Genomic DNA, 19,335 nt, shown 5'->3' with positions numbered 1-19,335 from the left:
TGCCCAAGACCTCTAAGATCTATACTAGAGAGTTTCTTAAAAGTACGAGAAAGTCACATACCTTCTCTCTACTTCAAAAAATTTACTTCTCTGAATACAATGCTAAACTTGACTGATCACTCACAGCCCAAACCAATGCTCTGCCTTCATACACCCCCACCTTATCAATAGTTTTGTCAGTAGCTGTTTCTTTTGTGAGACCTCTTGCTCCTAGGAATCTAAATCACCCTGATTAAGCCATATGTCCACCTAGGAAAAAGCCTTTCCACGTAGAAAAATATCTCCACTATTTTTCACAGTTATTGATTTTCAAGCATTTGCAAAAAAAAAAGACTCTTTTGGGAATGATCTTCAAACGTTCAGTTCAATAAAAGAAAACAAGATGTGAATGATGGTTCTTCGCATGTTCTACTTAGGTGCTCAGATGCATATATTCTGCCCATATGGTACTCAGCTTTAATGCTGAGATAATGTGAAAGATTTTGTCTCTCGCTATTTGATATAATTAACTGATGTAGGAATACACACTCATTTCTCTATTGCCATGCAGCCTATGCTCTCGGTAGTTCACTGCAGAACTAGAATAAAACATATTAGACTGGAATAAGCATTTTCATTAGTTTTGTCATGACATAAATGATAACACAACAGTCAATAAAACGATAACACAACAGTCAATATTGTGAATTTTATCCTTTCCCTACTCAATGTGAATGGTAATTGCATTCTGAATCTATCAGTCCCTGATAACTAAGCCAAATTCCCATTTGAGAAATGTTTGTTCTTGGTACCTGTGCAGAATCTCAACGTGCACCATTTGGTTTTCAAATCCTAGGTATAAATTTTAGAATCAAACATTTTAGGATTGGTGAGAAGTATCCTTTTACTTGCAACTCAAGCTGATTTTAATCTGTGCTCTTTAAGAAAAAAAAAGGTGATGTCTCTATAGACACTTATGGGAATAGAACCGCACCTTAAATATTAATGTGATTTCTACTTTTCTGTACTAAAACATGTTTTTGAAAACCTTGTTGCAATTAAGCAGTGCTATTGCCTTACAACAATTCTGCAAAAGTTTTAGCTATGCTTTATACATAGTTTAGACTTGACTAAGTAGCTATTTCCTGTAATGAATGGCAAAGCTATTAAAAGCTCAGCTCTTCTTGTACTCCATAGGATGCTAACAAGAAAATCTGTGGTCATATGTGTGAAATGTTGAGTTGTTTGAGTTTGGGATAGGTGTCCTCATGAGGTAATATTTCCATGTATTCTTTGCAATTGTGGTTTAACCCGGCAGGCAGCCAAACACCACACAGCCACTCACTCACTCCCCCGCCCCCACAATGGGATGGGGGAGAGAATCGGGGAAAAAAGTAAAATTTGTGGATTGAGATAAAGACAGTTTAATAGAACAGAAAAGGAAGGGAAAACAATAATAATAATAATAATAATAATAATGGTAGAATATACAAAATGAGTGATGCACAATGCAATTGCTCACCACCCACCAACCAATACCCAAGCAGCGATCGCTACTTCCTGGACCACGCCTCCTAGTTTATATACTGAGCATGACATCATATGGTATGGAATACCCCTTTGGCCAGTTGGGTTAGCTGTCCTGGCTATGCTCCCTCCCAGCTTCTTGTGCACCTGGCAGAGCATGGGAAGCTGAAAAGTCCTTGACTAGAGTAAGCACTACTTAGCAACAACGAAAACATCAGTGTGTTATCAACATTCTTCTCATCCTAAATCCAAGACACAGCACTATACCAGCTACTAGGAAGAAAATTAACTCTATCCCAGCCGAAACCAGGACAGCAATATCGCCAGGATAATAACCTTTCCATTGGCAGAGAAAAAACAATTTGAACTAATTCATTTAGATATGCAAAATGATCAAATTTTTATCAATCATCATTTTTCTTTAGGAAGAAATCTCCTTTTCATAAGTACCCATCTTTGAAGCATAAACACTTTCCAGAATAATTAGATGATCACAGAAAGGCCATAAGAGGACTTCAGCATCTCCTAGGTAATAAAACTTCAGGGAAGAGCCAGCCAAAGGCTGAAAGCAGTAAGGACACCGATGGGAGCTATTAAAGAATTTTCTTTCCTTAGGATGAGTGGCTGTTTTATTCTGGCTTCTCTCTGCCACACAATCTCTTCATCTCACCCTTAGTCCTCATTATGCTGTTTTTCTTCACTGATGACATTTTCATCTCTTTATTTAAATGTGTTCTCTCTCTGATTTATATGCAGCTTTATTCTTCACAAGTCTACTTATGCCACACACAAAACACACCCTAAAAATAAGAGTGGAACAAGAATGTATCCCTTCAGCCCATTTTTATTGCTTTCTCTTGTTCACAGTCCTCACACTATCCACCTTGTCTATCCAGACTGAAGCCTCTTTGAGACTTTGGGCTATCTGGTGCAGAGTCTTCTTCAAGGAGGAGACTTTTGACAGTTGGTCTTCAGGCATTTCCATGCTATATGCAATTGGTATGAACTTCAGTGAACAGGTTTGGACAGGAGCTGAATTAATATCTTGACTTCCATGAAAAGAGACACCAGTCAAGGTCTCCCAGAACAATGCACTTGGCAGGATCTAGGACAGGTCCATTTGTTTCCCCGGGGAGTTAACAGGATTTTCATGTGTGCACATGTGTCCTGGTTTTGGCTGGGATAGAGTTAATTTTCTTCCTAGTAGCTGGTATAGTGCTGTGTTTTGGATTTAGCATGAGAAGAATGTTGATAACACACTGATGTTTTAGTTGTTGCTAAGTAGTGCTTACTCTAGTCAAGGACTTTTCAGCTTCCCATGCTCTGCCAGGTGCACAAGAAGCTGGGAGGGAGCATAGCCAGGACAGCTGACCCAAACTGGCCAATGGGGTATTCCATACCATATGACATCATGCTCAGTATATAAAGCTGGGGGGAGTTGGCTGGGGGGCAGCAATCGCTGCTCGGGGACTGGCTGGGCGTCGGTTGGCAGGTGGTGAGCAATTGCATTGTGCATCGCTTGCTTTGTATATTCTATTATTATTATTACTACTACTACTACTATTTTACTTTATTTTATTTCAATTATTAAACTGTTCTTATCTCAACCCACGAGTTTTCTCACTTTTACTCTTCTGATTCTCTCCCCCATCCCACCGGAGGTGGGGGGAGTGAGCGAGTGGCTATGTGGTGTTTACTTGCTGGCTAGGGTTAAACCTCAACAACATGCTTCCTACATCCTTTGTCCTTTGCCTCATCAATCACATGGCTGTATTTTCAAATATTTTGATACATTTTTGTGGGTTTTTTCTGGGGTACATATATTGTGGGTGATCACAGACACCCAAGACATAAATGTTTTGCCACTCATTTCAGTGGGGCCACGATTGCACACAATACTTTCAGCGTGGTATGATCTCCTCTGCTGCAAAGAAACCAAAGGCAGTTCAAAGCTTTTTTTTTGTGTTTTTTACTCAAAGTAAGGAAAGGAATGTTTGCAAACAAGCTCTAATTAGAAAGCAATGAGGGGTAACAGCTGCACATTGCCTGTGATAAGTTTGTGTTTCATTAAACAACAAAACTTCTACATTCTTAATATATTGCTAAAAGAAAAGAGGTCTTATAACTAAGCAGTTACATGTGCAGAAGACAACCTTGCGTTCTTACTCAGACAAACCTGTCTTCTGCTTCGCCTCACAGAGACCTGCATTAGTAAGTGTGTGCCTAGCTCAAATCTGTTACACTAGTGCATAAAGTTGGGATTGACCTAAAGATGCTTTTTTTTTTAACATGGTTAATTATATGAAACAAATTTTGAATCCAAAGCTGCAAATCTCCTTGAAATGGATTTGTTTTCTTACGTCACTAAAAGAATGGAATAAAAACTTCAGCATTGGCCTATTTTAACAGCCCAGAAGGGCAACCGTATCCTGGGCTGCATCAAAAGAAGCGTGGCCAGCAGGTCGAGGGAGGTGATTCTGCCCCTCTACTCCACTCTCGTGAGACCCCACCTGGAGTACTGCGTCCAGCTCTGGAACCCTCAGCACAGGAAAGACATGGACCTGTTGGAGCTGGTCCAGAGGAGGGCCACAAAAGTGATCAGGGGGATGGAACGCCTCTCCTATGAAGAAAGGCTGAGAGAGTTGGGGTTGTTTAGCCTGGAGAAGAGAAGGCTCCAGGGAGACCTTATTGCAGCCTTCCAGTACTTAAAGGGGGCTTCTAAGAAAGATGGGGACAGACTTTTTAGCAGGGCCTGTTGCGACAGGACAAGGGGGAATGGTTTTAAACTAAAAGAGGGTAGATTCAGACTAGATATCAGGAAGAAATTTTTTCCAGTGAGGGTGGTGAAACGCTGGCACAGGTTGCCCAGAGAGGTGGTAGATGCCCCATCCCTGGAAACATTCAAGGTCAGGTTGGACGGGGCTCTGAGCAACCTGATCTAGTTGAAGATGTCCCTGCCCATGGCAGGGGGGCTGGACTAGATGACCTTTAAAGGTCCCTTCCAATCCAGACTATTCTATGATTCTATGAACTAACATTCAACAGCAGGTAAAATATGTGCAAATGGATGAAATCCACTTTAAGTGGGACTTACCAGAAATTTGATAATTTATACAGATTTATATCCATTCAACATATATGAGAGAATGAAATAAAATATGGTGAGTTGTATTGCTTTTTTATTTTATTCATAGATCAACATTAATTATTTGATCAAAAAATCAGTGTTAATTTTCAGTCATTTAATCAAATGCCCAGAACCTTAATCCTTTAAGACAAATGCCTGAAAAAAAATTGACTAAATTATTCAAAGCTGCAGCTGTTTTTCCAAATTATTAATCTGACAGACTGAATAAGTGATTTCTCCATACTGACATAGTCGTCTTCTCTTTTACTTTATCCTCTGAATTGTCATAGACTGACCATGGGTTATTTTAGAATCATAGAATCATAGAATCATTAAGGTTGGAAAAGACCTCTAAGATCATCAAGTCCAACCATCAACCCAACACCACCATGCCCACTAAACCATGTCCCTAAGCGCCTCGTCTACACATCTTTTAAATACTTCCAGGGATGGTGACTCAACCACTTCCCTGGGCAGCCTGTTCCAAGGCCTGACCACTCTTTCAGTAAAGAAATTTCTCCTAATGTCCAGTCTAAACCTCCCTTGGCGCAACTTGAGGCCATTTCCTCTCGTCCTATCGCTAGTTACTTGGGAGAAGAGACCAACACCCACCTCGCTACAACCTCCTTTCAGGTAGTTGTAGAGCACGATGAGGTCTCCCCTCAGCCTCCTCTTCTCCAGACTAAACAGTCCCAGTTCCCTCAGCTGCTCCTCATAAGACTTGTTCTCCGGACCCTTCACCAGCTTCGTTGCTCTTCTCTGGACACGCTCCAGCACCTCCATGTCCTTCTTGTAGAGAGGGGCCCAAAACTGAACACAGTATTCGAGGTGTGGCCTCACCAGTGCCGAGTACAGGGGCACGATTTAGATGCTTCCTGTCCCTGATTGATAGAATAAATTATTTAAGCAAGCAGAATTTCTGAAATAGTTCACAATCAGATATACTTTCTTGATTTAATTAAAATCAGATAGTTACTGCTCAGCCCCCAATCCTATGTTCTAATTGCCCCTTGTGCTGTATCATGGATCCTCTTCACTGTGCCAGGGGTTGGCCTATAATGTAATATACTATGAATGCTGGGTAAGTATCTCATCCTGCCTGTCAAGTAGCTGTAAAGGGGACTGAGAGGAAGGTCAGCTACAGATGGTTGTTTACAGTAGGAAGCAGCCCCCAAAGCTGTGGCACATTAGATATTCCCTCATGTGGATTCCATGAGGCCAGTTGGGCCAGAACTGGACAATAGTATCTTCAGTTCTGGCTTTAGTGGCTTTTTCTGTTTTATAAAATGAAAAATGTTTTTTCATTTTATAAAGCATTGGTAGTAAACAAATAAGTCTGTTTTCTACAACCAACATAGAGGGAAAGGATTTTTTTGTTTGTTTATTGCCTAAGATAAATGCCTGAAACAGGACTTACAAATCACTGACTGTGCCCATTGAAACCCACCCAGAATCACCAGCAGTGTTTGACTAGGCAAATGATGGCTAAGATGGAACCAAGTATCATGAGATGGGCAAAACCCAACCCAACACAGCTGATTGATAGAATAACAAACCCTTCTGAAAACCACTGTCCCAAATCAGCATATCAAAACTGGTAACCATTACCGTGACCCTGACTTCAGTAACTGGGTACAGGACAAACAAGGGGAGGGAAAGAGGTCTGGAAGAGAAACACTTTAAATATCCCATTAGAACTGAGTCTATTTCTTGCATTGTCTTATCACCAGCTGTGCTCTTACCTAGTGCAGATACTGTCAATATTTCTGCATAATAAGGCCAAGACCACCCAATAAGATCAACACCATTGTTCTTAAGACAGAATACACAAATTGACTTTGTTTAATAATTCAGGGCTCTGATGTGCAATTCTTGTCAAATCTCACTGTGGCACTGCCTTGCTGATTGCTGCTGCATCAGAGTCTCATTTCACAGCTCCACAGACTAATTCACAGGGCAGCAAGTTAACTCAAACCACCTGTTTCCACTCCTGGAGGAGCACAAACACCACTCCCTCTCCAGCTGCAGAGGTGATAACTTCTGAAGTTGGTGTATCATAGAATCATAGAATGGTTGGGGTTGGAAGGGACCTTAAAAGATCATCATAGCCCTCTGTATCATGCTTTTCAGCTCACTCATGTTCTCATGTACTCGTGTTTTAGTGTAGAGACATCCCCAAGAAAACTTGCTGTTAGAACCCATCCCTTTGAAATATTGCAGCAAGAAAATGAACTACGCAGCAGTAGCAGCCAGTTTATCTTCTGTCTCTGTGTGTGAGATCTTTACTGCTGCAAGTATAGCTGTTGCCTCCAGATTATTCTTTTCATTATGATGTGTATTGTACATAGTAGGAATTCATTGACAAGATCTGGCTGGACCACCTTGGAAGATGGGACCTCTTACTATCCCCAGGGGAAGGAAGCAGTGCAAGTTTCTCCATAGTGTTCCATCAGCATGCCTGAAGCCTCAGTTCAGAGAATAATTGTGTGCTTTGTTTGACCATTTGTTACTTGAACTCTGCTAAGACCAGTGTTAGGACATGACTGTGGCTTTTGGCATGGGGTGCATGCCCCAGAGTTTAATCAGTGAAAGCCACATCATTGTCAGCATGGTCCATTGCCATTTGAAAATGTCAGGGGGTTTGCAAATGAGCTAGTCCACAGCTCCCCCTTCTTTTCATGCAGCTGCTTTTATCTGGTACCAAGGGGGCTGAAAGGATGTGTTATGTGCCTTTGGTTATGACAGCTTGAGATATGGATGTTCTGAGAAACCTGGACACATCCTGATAGGTCATGTCCTCTACACGGTTTCAAGATATCTAAACCAACAACCATGTGCTATTTATTCATTTAAATGGAAATGGTTAATTAAATACTCATTACCAGTATTTTTTTATGACGGTAGTGATTCAGAGTGGTTAAAGTAACATTTTTTTTCATTTACTGATCTTGTCACTGTTTTAATTATTGCTTATCTTAATTTTCTATGTGGTTGCAAAGAGGTTTGATATTTTATCGAAATAAAGGTTTTGTGAGAGTGTGTTAATAGGGCAAAGTTTCTTGCTTTTTACAAACTAATGTACGTAAGAATGAACCCTGTGAAACTCCACTGTTTATACATTGAATCTAATCTGTGCCTTTGGAAGTAGCTAAGATCTGTAAGTTTCTGTTCTAATTTTCATTAAAATAAGGGCTTTTGTGCTTGTCTTTCTAATGTGGTTTCCTCTTTGTCATGACAAGGATGTGAGTCTTGGTACAGCTTTTAGACTCAATCACATTTTGTGAAATTAGTGGCTGACTTTCAATGCACATTTCACAGCTGATTTCAAAGGCTTTGAAGCAACCTGTGCCACGTTGAATTGAATTACAGCTAAATTTAACCTACTTGCAATCTGCTAGATATTGATTATTACATATTATTAGTAAATCCAAAAAGAACTTCATCAGACCAATGAAGGCTAACCGGGGAGGTCCCAGTTGACTGGAGGTTAGCAAATGTGACGCCCATCTACAAGAAGGGCCAGAAGGAGGATCCGGGGAACTACAGGCCGGTCAGCCTGACGTTGGTGCCGGGGAAGGTTATGGAGCAGATCATCTTCAGTGCCATCACACAGCACGTAAAGGACAACCAGGTGATCGGGCCCAGTCAGCACGGGTTTATGAAAGGCAGGCCCCGCTTGACTAACCTGATCTCCTTCTATGACAAGGTGACCCGCTTAGTGGATGAGGGAAAGGCTGTGGATATTGTTTACCTGGACTTTAGTAAAGCCTTTGACACCATTTCCCACAGCATTCTACTAGAGAAACTGGCTGCTCATGGCTTGGACGGGTACACTCTTCGCTAGGTAAAAAACTGGCTGGATGGCCGAGCCCAGAGAGTTGTGGTGAATGGAGTTAAATCCAGTTGGCGGCCGGTCACGAGCGGTGTTCCCCAGGGCTCAGTACTGGGGCCGGTCCTGTTCAATATCTTTATCAATGATCTGGACGAGGGGATCGAGTGCTCCCTCATTAAGTTTGCAGATGACACCAAGCTGGGCGGGAGTGTTGATCTGCTGGAGGGTAGGAAGGCTCTGCAGAGGGACCTGGACAGGCTGGATCGATAGGCCGAGGCCAACTGTATGAGGTTCAACAAGGCCAAGTGCCGGGTCCTGCACTTCGGCCACAACAACCCCAGGCAACGCTACAGGCTTGGGGAGGAGTGGCTGGAAAGCTGCCCAGAGGAAAAGGACCTGGGGATGTTGGTCGACAGCCGGCTGAACATGAGCCGGCAGTGTGCCTAGGTGGCCAAGAAGGCCAACGGCATCCTGGCCTGTATTAGAAATAGTGTGGCCAGCAGGAGCAGGGAGGTGATCGTGCCCCTGTACTCGGCACTGGTGAGGCCGCACCTCGAATACTGTGTTCAGTTTTGGGCCCCTCACTACAAGAAGGACACTGAGTTGCTGGAGCGTGTCCGGAGAAGAGCCACGAAGCTGGTGAAGGGTCTGGAGCACAAGTCTTATGAGGAGCGGCTGAGGGAACTGGGACTGTTTAGCCTGGAGAAAAGGAGGCTGAGGGGAGACCTTATCACGCTCTACAACTACCTGAAAGGAGGTTGTAGCGAGGTGGGTGTTGGTCTCTTCTGCCAAGTAACTAGCGATAGGACGAGAGGAAATGGCCTCAAGTTGCGCCAGGGGAGGTTTAGATTGGATATTAGGAAAAATGTCTTCACTGAAAGGGTTATCAAGCATTGGAACAGGCTGCCCAGGGAAGTGGTTGAGTTACCATCCCTGGAGGTATTTAAAAGACGTGTAGATGTGGCGCTTAGGGACATGGTTTAGTGGTGGACTTGGCAGTGTTAACGGTTGGACTCGATGATCTTAAAGGTCTTTTCCAACCTAAATGATTCTATGATTCTATTATTCTGAGATGATTGTGGGGTTATAAACATACTGGAAAGGAGGTGTCTGAACCACCTGCCAGATCTTTAATGAGATGGAGATAAATTTTGGAAACTAGTAAATCACGATTAAAAGATATAACAGACATATTAAAATGACTTGCTGTAATTTGTCTGCCTATGGTGAACTGACCTATTCAGACTTCAAAAGAGTCCTTTGAGTTTATTTCTCTTTGGTAAGTATCCAAGAAAATTATCTTGAAAATCTGATGGCTTTGTTTGTTTTAATTTTTTTCTCTAAATGTTTCTTCCTGATGCCAGACTGAGTTGCCCAAAAGGAAGGTTACTTTTATAGCTTGCTAGACGGGTGGGCGGTTCTGTAGTCAGAAGATAAAACAAAGACTTTGACTAGGAGCTGTGGAGGCAATCCATGCTCCAAACATATCACCACACTTTCAGGAAACAACATTTGTTGACAATAGATAATGCCACCCTCTGTCCTGAGAACTAGAATTTTGTTTTTTTAAAAAAAAAAGATTCCCACATTGAACATACAGTGCATTAGATGTACAGACAAAACAAGTACAAAACATCAGTCACTACTGCCCAGTACAAAGGCGAGGTGGCAGAACGAACGTAAGGACTAAAGCTAACTGGCATCTGCGTCCCTGTGCGATGTGTGAACGCGAGTTGTCAGCCCCTTCTATTGGATAGAGAACTGTCAGCCGTACGTCAGCACTGTATGCTCCATATCAGCACCATACATCGCATGTCAGTGCCATATGTCTTGTCAGTGCATGGCCTGGTCAACCTTAGGGGCTGCTCTCTATGCCTGAATATGACTATGTGACAGGCAACGAGCAAAAAGTCAGACTCCTCAGCGCATACTCCTTAAGAAATATTGCTTAACTGGAAGACCTCAGTAAAACCAGAAATAGTTGCAAATGTCTGACAAAGAAGTCAACACAGCAGAGACCAAGCTGCAAAGTGCAAGCGTAGATAGGAGCCCAGCCCTGGCCAAGGGCAGAAGGATTTCTGGGGCAGCATTCCTTTAATCCACTCAGAAATTTCCAGTAAAGATAAAAACAGATAGTATGGGGGAGCTGGTCTGGTACAAGAAGCCAGTATTTGGAAATTGTGAGGTAGTGTGAAAGGGGACACCTCACAGACACCTAGAGATTAGTGTTGAGGAAGGACAGGTTAAAACAGACAAGACTAGATTTCTCCTACTGAAGGAAAGTGGAATCACAAATGCTGTGCTGGAAACAACTGAAATCTATAGTAAACTCTGCCACAAGCTGCTGAATACGAGCTCCTCTCAGTCTTGTAAGAATACATTTCTAGCTTAATTTTGTCAGAGCTTTGTGGGTGTCTGTTATTGTAAAACTGTAACGTACCTGGAGCTACTTTCTGTGGCTTTCCTGTTTTCAGCTAAGTTCTGAGAACCAGCCCAGCAGTGGTTTCAGCAGTGAGTGACACTAGTGGTCACCTTGTTTAGCCAACACTCACCCTTTCCTTGACCTTCGCCTACCCCCGGCTGCAGAACCGGTCATCCTTCCACCGTGTGTTTTCATGGTTGCTAATAAAATGCAGAATTGCAGGACATTTTGCAGCCTTGCTGCAAAACTCTTACCATGCTCCCTGGCCCAGACTGCCCGTCACCCAGAGGGGCTGATGGGCAGGCACTCTCTCAAGACACAGGGATTTCAGCTACTATCACGAAGGAGAGGTTTATCACCTTGGATTTTCTTGGGTGGGTTGACTGCCCACAAAGCTTTTATACAATTACATTCAGTTTCAAGAACCAGATTGATGGATGTTTGTGAATATGCAGCTTTTTTTGCGAATACTGGATGCGAGTACTGCTGGATGTGAACATTCAACCGTGTGCCTGTTATACAAAAAGTCAAGGCACTGATCTATCCACGTACATGCAATCATGAGCACGCAGGCATTTCTCTGTGTTACAAAAGCAACCTGCTTACTGCAAGCAAGACAAGGTCTGATAGTATGTATGTGTGGCCATGTGTGTGTATGCATCTAAAACCCAGGTGTACATGTACTGCCAGCCCCCAATCCTCATACAGCAACCCACAGGGAATGTACGTTGATACAGATACCAGCTAGGGAGTTTCACCCCGAGAGCAGGCAGTAACCTCCAAATTGCAACTGTCAACATGTACTGTAGACTGCATGTGCTGATTTTGGCTGGGATAGAGTTAATTTTCTTCATACTAGCTAGTATGGGGCTATGTTTTGGATTTGTGCTGGAAACAGTGGTGATAACACAGGGATATTTTCATTACTGCTGAGCAGTGCTTACACAGAGTCAAGGCCTTTTCTGCTTCTCACATCACCCCACCAGCGAGTAGGCTGGGGGTACACAAGAAGTTGGGAGAGGGACACAGCTGGGACAGCTGACCCCAACTGACCAAAGGGGTATTCCATACCATATGACGTCATGCTCAGCATATAAAGCTGGGGGAAGAAGAAGGAAGGGGGGACGTTCGGAGTGATGGCGTTTTGTCTTCCCAAGTAACCGTTACGTGTGATGGAGCCCTGCTTTCCTGGAGATGGCTGAACACCTGCCTGCTTATGGGAAGTAGTGAATTAATTCCTTGTTTTGCTTTGCTTGCGTGCGCGGCTTTTGCTTTACCTATTAAACTGTCTTTATCTCAACCCACGAGTTTTCTCACTCTTACTCTTCTGATTCTCTCCCCCATCCCACTGGAGGGGGATTGAGCGAGCAGCTGTGTGGTGCTCAGTTGCTGGCTGGGGTTAAACCATGACACTGCAGTATAACAATATCCCTTTAGTGCAGATATCCCTCTCACTAGGTTATATTGGCTTATCCTGTGCATCCCCACAGCAGACATTTAAGGAGTGTCATGTCAAATGAAAAACTCCACTGGTCTGAGAGCAATCCCTTAATGTAAAATGGAGAATAGTTGTAGAGACATCAGGATTTCTTAAATCATTATAGTCCTTATAGTGCACCCTGTAAGCATAGCCAAAGAGAAATAGTGTATAAAATTCTCTCTGAGACTATTACCATTTTCAGTGTCTTTTTAGGTGTGCAATTTTTGCTTGTTTCCCTCTACTGCCCAAGAGTTTAGTAGTTTTCCACATATAATTAGTTTAACGACCTAAGTAGTAAGTACGGGAGGACCAAAATCCTAGCCAGAAATGACTGAATTTTTACCATTTCTGCCTGTGCAGAGTTCTAGCATTTGCCAGATAGTGGGATTAAGCCAGCTGTGGCTTGCCGTGAGCTCCCTGTTGGGGTGGCTCATGACTGCAGGGAGTTTGCTGGTCACAGTGTGTAGACCACAAACATCTCCACTGGTGATGCACAGTGACACATTAGTGAAGGGAATAAAGACTCTACTTGCCTCAGGGTGGCCAGAAAATGAGTCAAGGTTACTGCTTGGCTTACTGTTCCTGCCGTGTGCCCACGGTCGACCCTACTTGCCTCAGGGTGGCCAGAAAATGAGTCAAGGTTACTGCTTGGCTCACTGTTCCTGCCGTGTGCCCACGGCCGACCCTACTTGCCTCAGGGTGGCCAGAAAATGAGTCAAGGTTACTGCTTGGCTCACTGTTCCTGCCGTGTGCCCACGGCCGACCCTGAATTCAGCAGCACAGCTAGCTGGGACAGAAAACCCTCAGGGCACTGCAAGGGCCAGGGGCTCCCTGGGGGCCCTGAGGGCCCCCTGGTCAGCCAAGGCCCATCCCACCACCCCAGCCTGGAGCAGGGCAGCTGGGGGGCAGCCAGGGCAGCCCCAGCCCCAGGCATCAGGCACCTCCCTGGGGACAGGCCAAGGCAAGGCTGAGATGTAGGCCTGTGGGTAGGCCCAGCTCGGCAGGGCCCATGGCTGGGCAGGGCCAGGCTGTGGGGAGCTGGAGACTGGCCCTGCTGTGGCGTCGCTGGGGCAGGGGCTGATGCCCCCAGGTGCTGACATGGAGTCCTGGGCTATGGGTGGGTGGGTGAGCCCTGGGGGGCTGGGCAGGGACAGTCAGGCCTGGTGGTGTCCTGGGGGCCTAGCAGTAATGCCCTTCCACCTGCTACATCGCCCATAAAAGAAAAAAAATGCTGTAAATGAAGTAATGACATTACAGGAGATCACACACACAAAGCCCAATATCTAAACTGGAATTAACCTGCTGGGTTATGGTTTCCAGACTATATCACTCTTTATAACCCATCAGTGACTGAGATACAGCTACTGCTCAGCATGAACAGAATGAGTGAAATCTTTGCCTTTGAGAGGTTAAACACCAACGTCATTGGGCTGCGGGGTGTGAAAAGTCTCTTGTGGGATAGGAAGAAGGATATCCTTGCTGTCATTTACCTTACAAAGGTAAAAGGGACTAATTTCTGTTTACAACATTCTCTGAAACCCCCAGCTGAAAAGTGTTAACAGCAGTATATTATTCTTTCCACTTTTATATTGTTTCCCCTTTTTTTCCCAGTTTTTCCCAATTTCTGTCTGTGTTCCAGGCCTGAGCCAATTCTCACTGGCATCTTTTAAGATATTTCCATGACCTTCAGTGAGAATTGGATCAAGCCCCCATAAACCATATAGGCAAGTTTTATTGCACCATGACAGATTACCAACCCAGCTTTGTGGCGTCTGTTTGCTCCTTTATCTGCATAGCCTTTATGAGACAGGGCTTTGCTCTGCTCAGCGCAGTGATACGGCTGCTGGTCAATAATCAAGGCCAGTATGTTGATGTGTTGGAATTATTTATTCATGCCTCTGCAACATCCCAAAGTTTACAGTATTCAGTACATATTAATGCAATAACCAAAGAAGCAGAGAAACCCTGCAGATGGTCACTTCCAAACTGTTGGCAAAAAAAGACCTGATAAATATTTGGAAGATAATGGGAATACAACAAGCTAACCACAGGCTTCTTCAGAAACACAACAGGTACTTCTGTTAGTAGAAGTCTGTTGAAATCCATAGCAAAATTCCTGTTTGTTTTGATAGATGTTAGATAGGCAGTGTATTAGAGAAGTATAATTACTCCCATTACAATCAATATTTATACTTTTTTCAACAGACCATTCATTGAAAGGGTGATATCATGAACCAAGCTGTGAGAAGAGATGATTTTGTTGATTTGATCACACAAAAAAAATTAGGGAACAAAATCTAGGGGAAAAAAAAAAGAGAAATTATTTTTTTCTCTCTAGTAATGGAAGATAATTGGAAAAATGTTTATCTGTTTAATACTTTAACTTTCTGAAAATGAATTTAGTTAAATAAATATTTAGCAATGGAAATTTGAAGTATTTGGTTTTGAAAAATGTAAAAATGAACATTTAAAGCTTTTTTCCTGGTTTTTCTCATTCAGCAGACATCTCATTCACTATCAGTCTGAAACTGAATTTTTCTGTGAGTACACATTCAAAAATGTTGCCTCATCCCAGGCATAATGAATGTGAGCAGTACTTTCCCATCACACTAAAAAGTAGGGTGAAGTCCAATACAAATTGTGTTATCTAAGAGGCAGTTTCCTACTAAAAATGAGTAAACATGTTATCTGTACAAAGGGGAATATTTTGAACTGTTCTCATAAAGGTGTGGTGGTGTTAGTAAAGCTGTAAAGCTGGGAGATACTTTCTAAAGGTGGCACACTAAAGCAGCAGCATCTAGTTCTAATGCACAGCACAGTATTTATTAAAATTGTCTTGCCTGTCTCATGGATCTCTGTGAAGGAATTTTTTTTTTATCCAGTCAATATATTTTTCAGTCAGTCATGTATAAACTCCAGGCATGTCTCTTCTTACACATCTTTTTCCAAAAGAAACAATCCCACTGTATCGACTGGCACAGATTAACGGCCCACCTGAGTCTCCCTAAAACACAAAATAGAAATAACTATCAATGTATGTTCATTGCTCTCCAGAGGAGCATGCAGTGCAACCTGCAGTGCATAAGCATGTTTGGAAATGTTGCTTCTAACCTGTTCAAACCGATGAAATGGATCAGTTGGCATACATCATTTCATGGGAGTTGGGTGAGGTATAAGGAGAGGTTGCTTGTAAAACCTGAGGGAGCCTCTGATGTAAATGTTGTAGACCAGCACAGTGCTATCATAATTCTATTTCCAAAGGTATGTTTTTATTGTTGGTATAAATTGATTCTCACTTCTTTAAGCAATTGGCCCTTCTAGACTCAGCACAGAAGACATCAAAAACAAGATCCAAACAGCAGCACTTTTGAGTGTACAGTTAATTCTGTACTATTCAGATGTTGACATCTGGAAAGGATCAGATGATTTAGACCCTGAAAGTTCTCTTGTCTCCGATAACTAAAAGTGGTGCCTAAGGAGAGCACTTTAGCTGAAGAAATGCACCTGAAGTTAACTGAGATAATCCCAGACTCAAACTCCCATACTCTAGATCTTGTTGTGTACATTGACCTAAACTACTCAAAGTTTTAACATTTCTTTTTCACAACAATAAAGTTTCTTACAAATGTGGTTAAAATCGCTGTGAATCTGGTCAGCCTCATTAAGTTTGTTCCCAGTGAAAAGGGATCCATTGTTAAAAGCACGTCCCCTCCTCTTTGTAACTTTGCTTCTTACCTGGCAAGCATCTCTCTTATTTTGCCCTCCAGCACACAACATGTTGCTGGTTATTTTTGTGTATTTTCTATATTTGCTCTTGCAGCTTTTTCTATCAACAATTTTAAGAATTGTTTCCTGAAGATATGTTGATGGCTTTCCTGAAGATGTGACTCCCCAGCTGGCCACCTTGCACTTTGTGCCAGGTTTGATATCTTCACAAGAGTCAGGCAGAGGCAAAAGTTGCACATATTTATTCAGCTTTGCAATACCGTTCAGCTGGAAAAAAAGAAGAAAAAAATGCTTTCTCATGCAGAAAGGAAGGAAAGTATAATCACTAGTTTCAATTGGCATTTAGTCTCTTTTTACCAATATTTTATCTCCTAATAAATCACTTTTCGATATTTAGGAACTGATTCTGAGCTTAATTGCACTTTTGCAAATCCAAAAGAATTTCCCTGGTGTCTGTATAGCAATTCCCTATCTACGGCAGCAGTAGTGAGTTCAAGCCCAGCTTCCCATTGATTACAGCAGGAAATTAAAAACCTACACAGGAGTTAGGCTGTTGGATCCACATCCTATTCGAGAACCTAACTTGCCACTGGACTTCTGTGTTGAAATCAGACTCTGGTGCTTGACTGACACACAGAAGAGTGATCCATTTTGGTATTGTGTTCATACTCACCAAATAACCTGGTGCTCCTGATAAGCTGGTGGTGGCCACCAGGAGAAGCCAGTGAAATGAACCTGTCTGCCTTTGCAATGAAGCAGATGGAGAATGCTTATTAACATCTGGGGGAAGGAGCTTCTCACACTTGGACGGTGATAAGTTGCTGGGGGCACAGATGTCTGTAAATGCTCCAGCTAGTTCCAGAAAGGGGCATTGCTAGTTTCCCCCCTGTTTCATTGTCATACCAAACTGGTGATAACATCTAAATATTAGAAATCAGGTTCAAGTCATCACTTCCTTTTCCATATAATTCCACCAATTATTTCAAAGTGTGGTAATATTCATAATATACCGTACCTAGTCAGTTATTTTAAATATACATCTTGATCTTTCACATAAAACAATTTCTTGATTATCACAGGCGTAACATTAAAGCATAGCCTGAACAAAGATCCAAGATTTCTTAGACATTGTACTGAAGTCATGATATTTCTAAAGATATAGGCAAGATGATATACAAGTCTTATCTTTCTCAGGGACTTTAGATTGGCACTGAAACTGCTGGTACCAGGAAGCCAGTCCTCCAGAACCATTTTGACCATCTACGGGTTTCCTGCATAGAGACTGCCTTCTCCCTATTCAAAACACCCATGACTGCCTCCATGTCAATCTGAGTGCTGGATTAACAGAGTTCTCAGTGCAGGGACATGTGAAGCATGAGCCAGGCTGAGCAGGAGCTGGTACACAGGAAATTCTTACAGCCCTGCCCCACTTTGGCATCCAGGATGATGGTGTTGGCAAGGACATCTTTCCATGCCTCATTCTGCAGTGTCCTGAGCCTTCACTCTGTGCTCCTAGAGCTGAATTCATCTATGATGTCCTGTATTATCCATACTTTTATTTTATGTGGCTACCCCAAATAATTAACAATAGGTTTCATCCCCATTTTTGCTCAGTCCAGCACAAGGCATCCCTTTGGGATACAGCTGTGGCCCAGATTCCATTGCATACATCACTTCAGTACTGCCTTTGAAAAATGACTAAAGAACGTGGTTTGGGTTTTTGGAGGGGTTGCTACAGTGAGTGGGTTAAAGGGAGTTTCAGAGCACAGAACGGGCTTGAAATGTCATCCCTGCTCAGAGTGCCAGTGATCCTGTAACCTTATCTAGATTAGTACAACCAAAAGCAGGGTGTTCTGTGATATTGTTAAGCTATCTGTGGGAAAATAACAGAAGATTGTAAAGGAGGATTGTAAACACGCCCAAGTGACTTGCAGCTGGGGTGTTGAAAAACACATATATCATATTAATTGTTGTTTAGCCTTGTGTGTTGGACAAGTAGCACATCTGTGTTTAGATAACATAGGCCTGTGATAGACTTAGAGGCACCCTATCGAACATGCTTGAGATTCCTGCCCTGCTGTGGGAAAGATCAAAGCACAGTGGTAAACTACGCCTGCACGAATCCCTGATATACAGGCGAAAACAGCAGGTTCGGTGATCCTCTAGCATGGACTGAGCTCTGTGGTGCCTGCATCCCTGCTTGTGTGCCTCTGCCTGGGTGCTGCTTCAGGGATCCCCCAGTTGGCGAGGTAACGAAAATAAATTTACTCTTTGCATTTCATCTGTGGTTTTGTGGTTGTTCCTGCATCCTGTCTGTGCCGGCTCACACACTATCTAAACAATGTACTCTTCGATATCAAAGAATAGCCAAAATGATCATCAGCAAAATTCCTTTTATAATAATACAACAGCAATTAACACAATACCTTGAGGAGCATTATATCATTTTCCTTGGAAGACCTGCCAAACCGGGGATTAGGAAAGTAGTACATAACCTTAAATATCTGCTGTTCTTTTTCAGCTATGGATGCTTGATGGGCTCTAAGAACAACTCTAACTTCTGATTTGTTTAATCTGTAATTTAAAGAAAGTACAGGGAGAGAAGAGGTCACTACTGGAACTGAGCAACATCTCTCAAGATAATCAAAAGCCATGTAACATAATACTCACAATTTCATTTTACAACAACATGATTAAAACATAGGGAAGGATATTGTTCATTTTGATGTTTTGACATGAGCTTGTATTTTCCTCTACAAAGTAACATTTCTTTACTGTAAATCTAGTCTGGTGAAATAACAGTGCGATAGCTGACCTTCAGGGGATTCCAGAGTTTGGAATTAATTTCATGAAAAAGCCTATTGTTTTTTTTAGGGGGAGTCCCTTGCACAAGGACTGCTGGTACTGATGCCTTTCATTAATCTTTTAATGGTCTCCTTTGGACTTATGACCTAATCCTGCAAAGGACTGAAACATGCCTGACTAATAGCATGTAGGTTGTCTTGCTGACGTCAGTGGGATGTCAGTACACACATCGATACTCAATACTCATTCTGAGCATTATGCATACAGGTAAGTGCTCTGATAAAGTGGAAATCTTTAATATTAATAAGAGTTTTGTCCTTAACTTCACTAAATACAGGATTCAGCCCATCAAGGGAGAAGGATGGATGTTGCCTAACTCAAGACACCCTTATAGTGAATATTAAAAAGAGAGACTGCCAAAACCCAAAGAGAGTTAT

The 19,335-nt window shown here is 42.6% G+C and overlaps 1 pseudogene; it reads right to left on the bottom strand.

Moving 5' to 3' along the window:
- Positions 1-15,212: 15,212 nt before the first annotated feature.
- LOC142074947 (granzyme A-like) overlaps positions 15,213-19,335 on the bottom strand; it is a 60,523-nt pseudogene continuing 56,400 nt past the window's right edge.

This window comes from Calonectris borealis, chromosome W, assembly GCF_964195595.1.
Source record: "Calonectris borealis chromosome W, bCalBor7.hap1.2, whole genome shotgun sequence".
Taxonomy (NCBI): domain Eukaryota; kingdom Metazoa; phylum Chordata; class Aves; order Procellariiformes; family Procellariidae; genus Calonectris; species Calonectris borealis.
The sequence above is the reverse complement of the archived record's forward strand: the minus strand, read 5'-3'. Positions and strand labels throughout refer to the sequence as shown.